The sequence below is a fragment of the Manduca sexta genome, chromosome 1, assembly GCF_014839805.1.
Source record: "Manduca sexta isolate Smith_Timp_Sample1 chromosome 1, JHU_Msex_v1.0, whole genome shotgun sequence".
Lineage (NCBI taxonomy): Eukaryota > Metazoa > Arthropoda > Insecta > Lepidoptera > Sphingidae > Manduca > Manduca sexta.
Window position 1 is genome coordinate 5,036,538 of NC_051115.1, and position 10,075 is coordinate 5,046,612.

At 36.1% G+C, this 10,075-nt stretch overlaps 1 protein-coding gene across 6 annotated transcripts in view; it reads right to left on the reverse strand.

Moving 5' to 3' along the window:
• LOC115451759 (signal transducer and activator of transcription 5B) overlaps positions 1 to 6,489 on the reverse strand; it is a 67,867-nt gene extending 61,378 nt beyond the window's left edge. For 5 of the 6 annotated variants that reach the window (XM_037436417.1, XM_037436412.1, XM_037436419.1 and 2 more), the window contains exon 1: positions 6,271 to 6,489. The gene's annotated coding sequence lies outside the window, so the exon portion shown is untranslated. Of the gene's footprint in view, positions 1 to 6,032 lie in introns of all 6 variants that reach the window. The other variant, XM_037436415.1, reaches the window with a different exon arrangement.
• Between the last annotated feature and the right edge of the window lie 3,586 nt (positions 6,490 to 10,075).

Below are 10,075 nucleotides of genomic sequence, written 5' to 3' on the forward strand. Positions count from 1 at the left end.
TTGTTTACGAGGGACTTGTGAATGATAAACCCGACACCACCTTGGGACTGCTGGTCGCCCTCCCGGAAATAGAACAGGTTACCTGACTTGAGGATTATCGAGTCCTCCCCCCTGCCTTCGGACTTCAGATAATCCTATAACGTCCCACCGTAACCTGCTCACTTCTTCCTCCAGTTCGACTAACTTCTCGTCGGTCCGCAGTGTGCGCGTGTTATATGTTGCCAGGGCCAGTTTTCGTCGGTTGTGGTAGCCTGGTCTCTGCCGGGGATTCTTAGCACCCCTTGCCCCGCCGTTACCATGACCGCTACCGTAGCCAGGAATAGCGGGGCCGCCGGGGACTAGGGGCCGGTTTTTATGTGGCCTTACCATAGGGGGTTTTTGCCGTAATCGCCACGCTTGGCAGGCGGGTTGGCGATCGCAGTGGCGGAAGTCTCATCACAAGACGCTGCTGCCCGTCTTGTGTCTTGTCACTTCCTTCCGCCGTGTTGGAATGGTTTTACCGCCATTAGTCGGTGGACTACTTGCACTAGTGGTAGTGAGCACCACTAGTGGGCGGTGGGGGTCGTCACGCCCCTACGCCAAAATGACCAATAGTAATAATAATAATTATTATTATTATGACCAATAGTAATAATAAAAATAATTGAGATTAGCCATTACTGCTCCGCTCCTATTGGGTATAGCGTGATGATATATAGCTCGTCTCGTCATTCAAACCAATAAAAAGAACTCACAAACAAAAAACGATTTCCAAGAAAACATTAATAATTTACTCAGAATTGCACAAACAGATAAGATTAACTTTAGGCACCATTGTGATAACTATTATCAAAAGCAATGGGTTCATCCATGTATTTATCATTCGTAGCAGGAGTATACATCATTTTTGTGTACACTTATGTCGAGAATCAGCACAATCCATTGCACATTTTTTTAACATCTATATATATAAAAATGAATCCCTATTTCCCTTGGTCACGCCATCACGCGAGAACGGCTGGACCGATTTCACTATTTTATTTTGTTGTGTTTGTTATTGTCAGGACAAGATTCTTATGAAAGAAAAAATTCAAAAAATTGCGCGGTAAATTAGAAAATTTAAGAAAACTTAACGAAAATATTAATTTTATATAACTGTCAATTGTTTGAAATAACTGTCAGCGATTGACAGAATGCGCGTTGCAAATTCATAGTTAAGACGGGACAACGTCTGTCGGGTCAGCTAATATGTTACAATTCTCCCAAAAACATGTTAAAATTTCGTCAATACATTTTGTAATAAAATTCGTCGCATGCTGATCGTTCCCTGATACCTACTACTACAGCCGACCGTTACAAGCATACTCAACCACACCCCGCGGCCCCGCACACGCCCCGCTCGCTCCGTACGGGCGGTGTGCTTGACCTATCAATTCCGCGTGAGCATTCATTATTTTTGTATTTTTATGTAACCTTTTACACCAAAATGCAATTTGGGAGTGTCGGTTTTATGGTATACAAAATGGTATACAAAAAAAAATCTTGTATAGGCTGTGTAGTTACTGGGTTGGGAGCCAGATAAGGCAACGAATAAGATTTACATACACAACCTTGACTGGATTACAAAAGGTTAAAGTGTGGTTAACCAAGTTTGTAGTACACACATAAGCCAAATTTCTGATATATTTAAATAATTTCATTCACGAAGACGCGTCCCACTACTTTCCCTTGCTTATAGTCTCCACGAAGCAATTCTTGTGCGCCCTCACACCCGCCACTGTAACTCCACTACCTCTCACGTGATCATAAATAATAGACAGCGGTCGTGATCTAAGCGGCCTGTGACCTCAGGGGCCCTGACTTTACTGCCGTGCACTACTATAGTAACGCCCTTGGTTGCTATATTTCTCTGCCTAACCCCTCTGGGACTCCTCCCGAGTCAATTCGTGTGCGCTCTGTCTCCACACCGAATGCACGCCTGCACGGAGGAGACATTTGTCGCGGCCCTAGGCACACAGTTCAATGTGTAAACCACATTACTAATTCTCATTAAAGCCTATACGGGCTTGAGAACATTTCCTGGCCTTCTTCCTCTCATCCTAAGAGGTTTCTTTATCCTTGACCCCCCCCCCCCACTTTCTTCCCAACTATCCCCTTCTATTTCTCCAGGGCCCTGCAGTCGATAAACCGGGGGATTTTAGTATCTCATTCGCGCGATTCGCTCGGTGTTGACTGTTGACAGCAGAGTCTGATACCAAAAAAAACCGCTTACAGTGTGAATACACACGCACACTTCGACAGATAGCGTCGTGGATAAAGCTTGGATCAGTCTCCTTACCCACGCAACACCCCCGCTCAAACGGTGGGGCACGTCTTCATGGATGAAATGAAAATAATTTTAGTACATTTGTTGGTTCGTTAGCTTAGGTGATAATCTAAAGTGGGCACCACAAATGGATAAACCTTCCCCTTTTTTTATATGTGCACTGCAAAGTGCAAAGTGACCCTGCTGCACCTGATGGTAGATGGTGTGACTGACAAGAGCTGATTACTCCTTAGCATTCGACACAATAGGGTACCGGACTCATTTTTGTTCTTTACTATTATCAAATATTTACATAATATAAATTATAACATAGAAGGAATTATTAAAATCCGGTAAAAAATCAACAAGTTATAAGTCATTGAATTTCGGTGGAAGGGGTAATTAACAAGAAACAGAAAAGAGACGAAATACCCACATGTGACGTCATCGGGAATTACGACGCGTGCGAAAGAAAGAGATGAAGCGATATCCCCACATCACGCCCACTTCTGCACGTTACAATATTTTAAATATGAATTAATCGCTCATTGTTTAACCAATTTTTATGCAGTTTTCGCAGGAGTGCTTCTTTTTCGTATTACTAACCATTACATATAGAATAATGTACAAAATCAAGCATAGGCCGGTCCCCTATTATGCCGGCTGGTTCAGTATATACACAAGCTGGTCCCTGAACGCGACGCTTACGTGGCCACTATGGCGGGTTTTAAAACCTTGGGTACGGTCGCTATCCGGGCGGATATAAAATATCCTACCACCAACAGAAATCCTCCTTAGGAACTAATTTGAAAGGCAATTGTTGAGTATTCAGTATCCACAAAGGTAAGAACCAGGTATACAGGAATCATACTCGAAATGCATTAAATATGTATTACTAAAATGCAGTAGGATTTTGACATATAATAAGTACTTGAGAGGCCTACAATATCACTTTACCTGACTGAGGATATAACGCAAGACCTCAACAATAACACAATGACTCCACCGAGGCTATACACAAGGAATACTCGAAATGCATTAAATATGTATTACAAAAATGCAGTAGGGTTTGACATATGTTAATAAATTATTGATTTCTAGAAATTACATATTTTCCTGCTACTATTTCTGCCTTGGTAATCAAGAGGCAGTGAGTCAGCCAAGGTGGTTCTGCTGTATTACATGGGTAGATTAACTTATCGTTCTTACTGCTGCTTATCAGACAAGAAAATGCATTTATTAACATAGCGCCAATTAATAAAATAATTACCTATTTCAAAATTGTTAATTTGTGGCAGTCGTGGGAAAACTAATTTTTGTTTGCTACCTTTTTTGAAGTTACTATAATATTGAGCTTATAGATATGTAAAAAATAAAACCTATAGCATGAAAAAAATAAATAAAAGGTCGCATACAGGAATTGGTTGTTTTAGGATTCCCACAAATTGGCAATTTTGGAATGGGTCATTATTTTATTAAGAGTGCGATCAGTGAACCTAGGTATGGCTGCTCCGTCCGGAATTCCTCGAGTTTTTTTTTTTAAAAATCTGTTCAGATGTAATCCGGACACTTCTGTTGTCAGGGGAAATCCTTTTTTTTTTTTAAGGATAAGCGATAAATTTAAATAATCTTAGTTAAAAATTCATTCATAATAACCCACATTTATAAATGATTTATTTGTTTTAATAATTTATTTTTATTGTAAAAAATATTTTTTTTCACAGTTGTCCAAGGAAAAGGCCATATTTCGCACAAATGTCCGGGGTTTTGCCGCGTCGGCAGCCCTAAACCTGGGTAAACCTAGGTTTGTAATACAGGGAGAAATTTTATTTAACTTACATTCCATATCAGTAATTATAAACTTGGCTGTCTTTCCGTTACTGCCCTATTTTAGTTTAATTACTTGCAAACATAAACCATAATCCTTCTTAATGATTTCTTATGGTTACGCAAAAGATAAATTAAAAAAAAATTTTTTTGGATATTAAAAAAAAATGTTAAATGTATGTAGATATTGTAACTGACTTTTGGCATGACCATCACCTTAATCCATCCTGTAGCATTAAGGCTGCAGACTTAGAAACATCCAATGAAAATTATGATAATAAAAATGCGATAGGATCCCAAAAATAGTCTTAATTCAACATAAGCCTACTTCACTTAGAAAATGCCTCAGGCATTAAGTCCGCCTGTATACATATACTGTATATTAAGTTGAAATAAATAAATATTTATTTCAACTTTATATACAGTCACAGTTACACAATTATTATTATTTAATAATTGTGAAAGTTTGTGAAAATGTAGGTAATAAATTTTAAATCAGCTTAAATTATATAGGGTACTTTTAATCACAGGAAAGTATTCAGTGAAGTCATGAGGCCAAAACTGTAAATATATATGGGTTTAAAGGGTTTGCTAATTACTATAAATAGCAAATTATACATAAATATCACACATTTAAAGAGTTTTAAGATAATATAGAGTGGACATTGGGAAGATTGTCATACAAAAATTTTGTGCTCATGTGATGGTTACTCAATCTACAGTGTAATAGCAAAACACCAATGTTAACTATTTCATGTTTCTTCCATATCATGTTCTGCATGTTTTAATGTGAATATTAGCATATTTTCTGTAAATGTTTTGTAATAATATCTAAGGACGCTGACATCTTGTCACACGAACATTTCAAATAAGACAAGTATTTACTAATTGGTAATAACTTTGGAGCACAAATTTACTATTTCATGATTCTTCCGTATTGTGTTCTACATGTTTTAATGCGTATAGGAGCATATTTTCTGTAAATATTTTCGTATTAATATCTAAGGACGCTGTAACACCTTGTCACGGACATCACTACATAGTATAAAACAAAGTCGCTTTCTCTGTCCCTATGTGTGCTTAAATCTTTAAAACTACGCAACGGATTTTGATGCAGTTTTTTTTAATAGATAGAGTGATTCAAGAGGAAGGTTTATATGTATAATAACATCCATTAAATAGTGGAGAAATATTGCACCCGTGCGAAGCCGGGGCGGGTCGCTAGTTTCAAATAAGACAACTTACTACTAATTGGTAATAATTTTGGAACACAAATTTATCTGATGGCCGGTCTATAACTATACTGTTTAATATCTGCTTTTCCTTTATAGGGTAGACATAAGTGTAACACATTTCACCAATGGTAGATCTCTTATATTAGGGTATAAGACTATTGGCATTACCAGGCACATTTCCAGACTCCAAACTGATGATTAACAGAAAAACCTAACTTTGTCTGACCTAGGATTCGAACCGGAGACTTCAGTAACAAAACCAAGTATAAAAGAATCTGTAGCATTCAAGGTAATAAGATTAACCAAATTAACCAGTCTTTTTGGGAATTTTGGAGCTTTAATATACCTATCTTAGATCTCCTACTATTTGTTAAGAAATACTTTAAGTAGTTGCAAGTAACAATATCCCACAATACCTAAGATTTTAAAGAATTTTGTAGTATAAAAGTTACCATGAGACATTACATAGTCGTAAAGTTGACAATAAAACCACTTTTTGTTAAACTTCCCTCCTCCCCCCTTATCACCAGGCAACAAAAAGCCGCATGAATCACTAAAAATATAGCAAACTCGTCTAAAACATCCAAAATTAGATTATAAGATGAAAACAAATTCTTGGAAACTAAAAAAATGTTGCTTAGGCGAAGGAAAAAAGTTTATACAGCTAAAGTAATAAAATTATTTACCTCAACTATTGCGTCGTAATAACTAAGGAGTTTGTAACACTATTTATAATAATTTACGGAACAGATTTCATTTCACCCCGAGAGCTTCGATATTCGAATACACTTATACACCTGTAATTTATCGAACGAGACCCTGCCGTGGCCCGACGAGCCAATTCCAAGAAATTTGACGTACGCACACTAACAAAACGTTTATACACACATGCAAGGTTTATATTTGTCGGTGTCAACAACTTACGTGAATGATAAACAGTCTTTGGTAACACTTTTTCACATTCTAATGCACTGGATTAGAGTTTTTATAGGTTTTTGATGCGGTTTAATGAAATATCCCGGCGCAAATAGGTGTAGAACGGGACGTCGATAACTGAATATATTTACGGTTCGAGGAAATACTTGCAAAAAACACCGTTGCCCCCGCACGCCGCGCGCTGTTTGGCAGGTGGTGGAATACCAGGGTAGAAGTTTTTGTTTACCTTGAATTCCGTGTCAGGAACGTATAAAATCTTTTTTGGGGAAAAAAGTAGAACTTATACGATTAAAATTTTATTTTATCATTATTTGTACAAAACAGGTACTTTATACCGAATACAATATTGTCACTGTTAACTATAGTAACTAAATACCACAATAATTTAATTGTACTACTTACATTGTATTAAATATTAACTCAATCAAGGTGTGACAAATCCAGAGACCGTAATTATAATCCATAAATAAATTACTTATAAAATTGTATTTTTATTTAATTATTTTCCTATTTGTATCATAATTTTAATGTTGTACTTGATAACATTCTCACAATATATAATTTTATTTTATAATAATAATAATAATAATATCAGCCCTGTATTATATACTTGCCCACTGCTGAGCATGGGCCTCCTCTACTACTGAGAGGGAGGGATTATTTTATTTTATAATATAAAAAATAATAAAATATAGTATACTTAAAAACCTAATTATTTATATTAACTGAATAAGTCGTGAATAATACTTGTCAAAAGATTTTTACATATTACGCATTAAGGAAAATATCATACGGCTTTATAAACTTTTTAAAATTAGTTTTCACTTTCCCTTAATATCTGGTAAACTTTATAGGTTGACAACCTTATTTTTAGTTTCACTTGACATCGATAGATGACACTGTCATAGAAACGTTTCAATTGACGCAAAGCCTTTTAGATTTTTTTATCAACAACATAAAATTCCGCATAAGAAATGACAAAGAAAAACACAGTGGCTATAGATCTATTGTCACATTTTTTAGCATTATGACTCATTTTGATTTCTAAAAATTTCAATGCAATTGTTTGAATATTTGCAAGACACTTCCTTTTTCCTTGAACGATATGCCACAACAAAAGTGATAATCTGTTATGTAACATCATAATTACAATAAAACATAAATATAGTTATGGCATACCATTGGCTGTATAATGCGTTGGCACGATGGTAAATTAAAAAAAACGTTAACCTAAAAGACAAAAGTTTTTCTAGCAGCAATCATTATTCATTAATAATGGATTCAAATCGTTAATCACGGATTGTTTTATGATTTTCAAGCATTCCTGCGCGTACCATAAAGACTTTATTGATGTATATTGTAAACATCCTGTTTGAGGTCGTAATACTTTAGACCATTCTGTTTCCCGCCGATTATGTTTTTTTTAATAACTTTTTAAATAAATTTGTGGCTTTTCCCGCCGATTATATATTTTTTTAATAACTTTTTAAATAAATTTGTGACTGCATAGACTTTTTATCTCCTCTTAAAAATTTCTAAAAAATATATAACAAAGACCCCAGCCACATCTGTCTACCTGACTGAACCCGATAAATTAAAAAAAAAATACCTAATGGATTTAGATGAAAGATATAGAAATAATTTGAGACCTTGGGAAGAACATAGGGTACTTTCTCTCCCAGGAAAAATATATAGCATGACTTTTATAACCACAGGCGGCTTTACCTATTGTGCAGTATGTGGGCTGCACACGGGCGCGGTGTGTTAGGGGGCGCCAGAAACCTTCAAAGAGACATGCGTCGCGACACTGGCGCTCTCTAACAACCTGCGCCCGCGCTAAGGCCGGCGAGCGGCTTCTTTAATTTATACAATAACTTTTGATTTAATATTATAAAAATTAAAGATTACATTGTCTCCTAGGGGGCGCCAAGGAATTTCTCGCACACGGGCGGCACATGAGCTAGAAGCCGTCTCTAATTATAACGAAAAATTCATCTCAGAAAAACATTAACACACGGGCGGAGCCGCGGGCAAAAGCTAGTAGTTATAAAATAATGATAGGTTTCTTATTTAATATGTATTTATTGTGATTAATGGACATTACAATTATATATTATTGTACAGACATGTTACATGGCTGAGCACCGGAACTAGAGAGAGCGTTGTGTAGGGATGGGACACATGACATTATTTTTTAATCGATTACATAATCTCTTACAGTAGTTATATAAAGCAGGCTTTAATTGTTCATTTTGAGGCTGCCAAGTATTTTTTTATTCGCAGTGAAAAAACGCCTTGTCGTTACTACTACTTCGAGGGGGAGTGGAATGGTTATGTCATTACCGGTCTTACGGCCCAATGTCACTGGAGTATAGCATCCGAGCGAGCATTGGACCATACGGGGCGCATACGGGACAGCCCGGGGTATCTTGTTGCACTAAGATAGCTGCGAGGGGCCGTCAAGTCAACCAACCCGTACGAACAGACTTAGCATGTTCTAAACTTTTTGTTTTAGTGTTTATTTAAGGAGCTTGTTCGTTATTTTACGACTATGTCGCTCAGTACCTACGTCCACTTTTACCTGTGCCTACTAACTTTTGATATCAAAATATTTTTTAATAAAGCCCTAGCCTCTTCTGATACAGGAACCGACAAAAAATTACTTATACTTATTCATTTATTTATAAAGATACACTAAACAGATTATTTATTTATTTATTTGCACTTTATATACATAACATGTATATCGGCGGACTTAATGCCAAAGGCATTCTCTCCCAGTCAACCTAAGGGTGGTGCAGAGATAAATAAGGTAGGTGCATAAGGATATTTAATAATACATAAACATACATAAAAGTAACTATAATGTATAACTATATTAAATACAAACATAATATAAGTAATATTATAAATGCATAAAATACAGATTATAAATACATAAATATATAATATATAATATGTACTATAATATAAAGTTTAGAATTAAAGTGACAACTCTTCTACTTCTTTTAACAAAAGCTGCCGTACCTACTCTCCTTTTGAAGGCAAGCCGAGAAGATTACTGACAATAATAATCTAAATTACATTACAGTGGATCTAATGGCTAGTCAAAATCCAAATAGTGTATACAACTTATTCAAATTAGGTGACACGTACATGTTATTTAGTTACAAAATAATAATAATAAATATAAAATATGTTGGCTAATGTAAGGCAGACGATGTGGGAGGTGTATCTGACTTGGGTGTTGTGGATAATACGTATTTTGAAGTGTGAATATCAAGTACGGGATGTTTTATAGATAGTTCATTATACAGGCGACACATTAAAGCTAAAAGAATGAGGTCCACTCCACACACACCCACAAAACATGATGTACATCTTTTACTCCACAGTCAGAGCAATTCGGGGATTCTGACGCCCGCATAATATGCTTAAACATATTCAGAATCAGTCAGAATTTGATGTTTTAATGCCGGACACACAGACAAATATTTGAACAAAGACTTTGCCACACATTTGAACACAGTTACAGACACTGACCAAATTTCAATTTTTATGGCTTTTACTTTTAGGTTTCGATAATCGGTTCTCCTTCAAGCAACTCGATAACTGAACGCTTTGATGTGTGGTCGAAAAACCGATACCGAATGGCAAATACGCAAACATCTAAACAAACTTTGCACAAATACGCAAATACCCGTGCCACACATGAGTTCAAACAAGTGTTCAAATATTTTCGCTATGTGTGGCGTCGGCATAAACTAAGCATAAACAAATAGTTCATTTATGT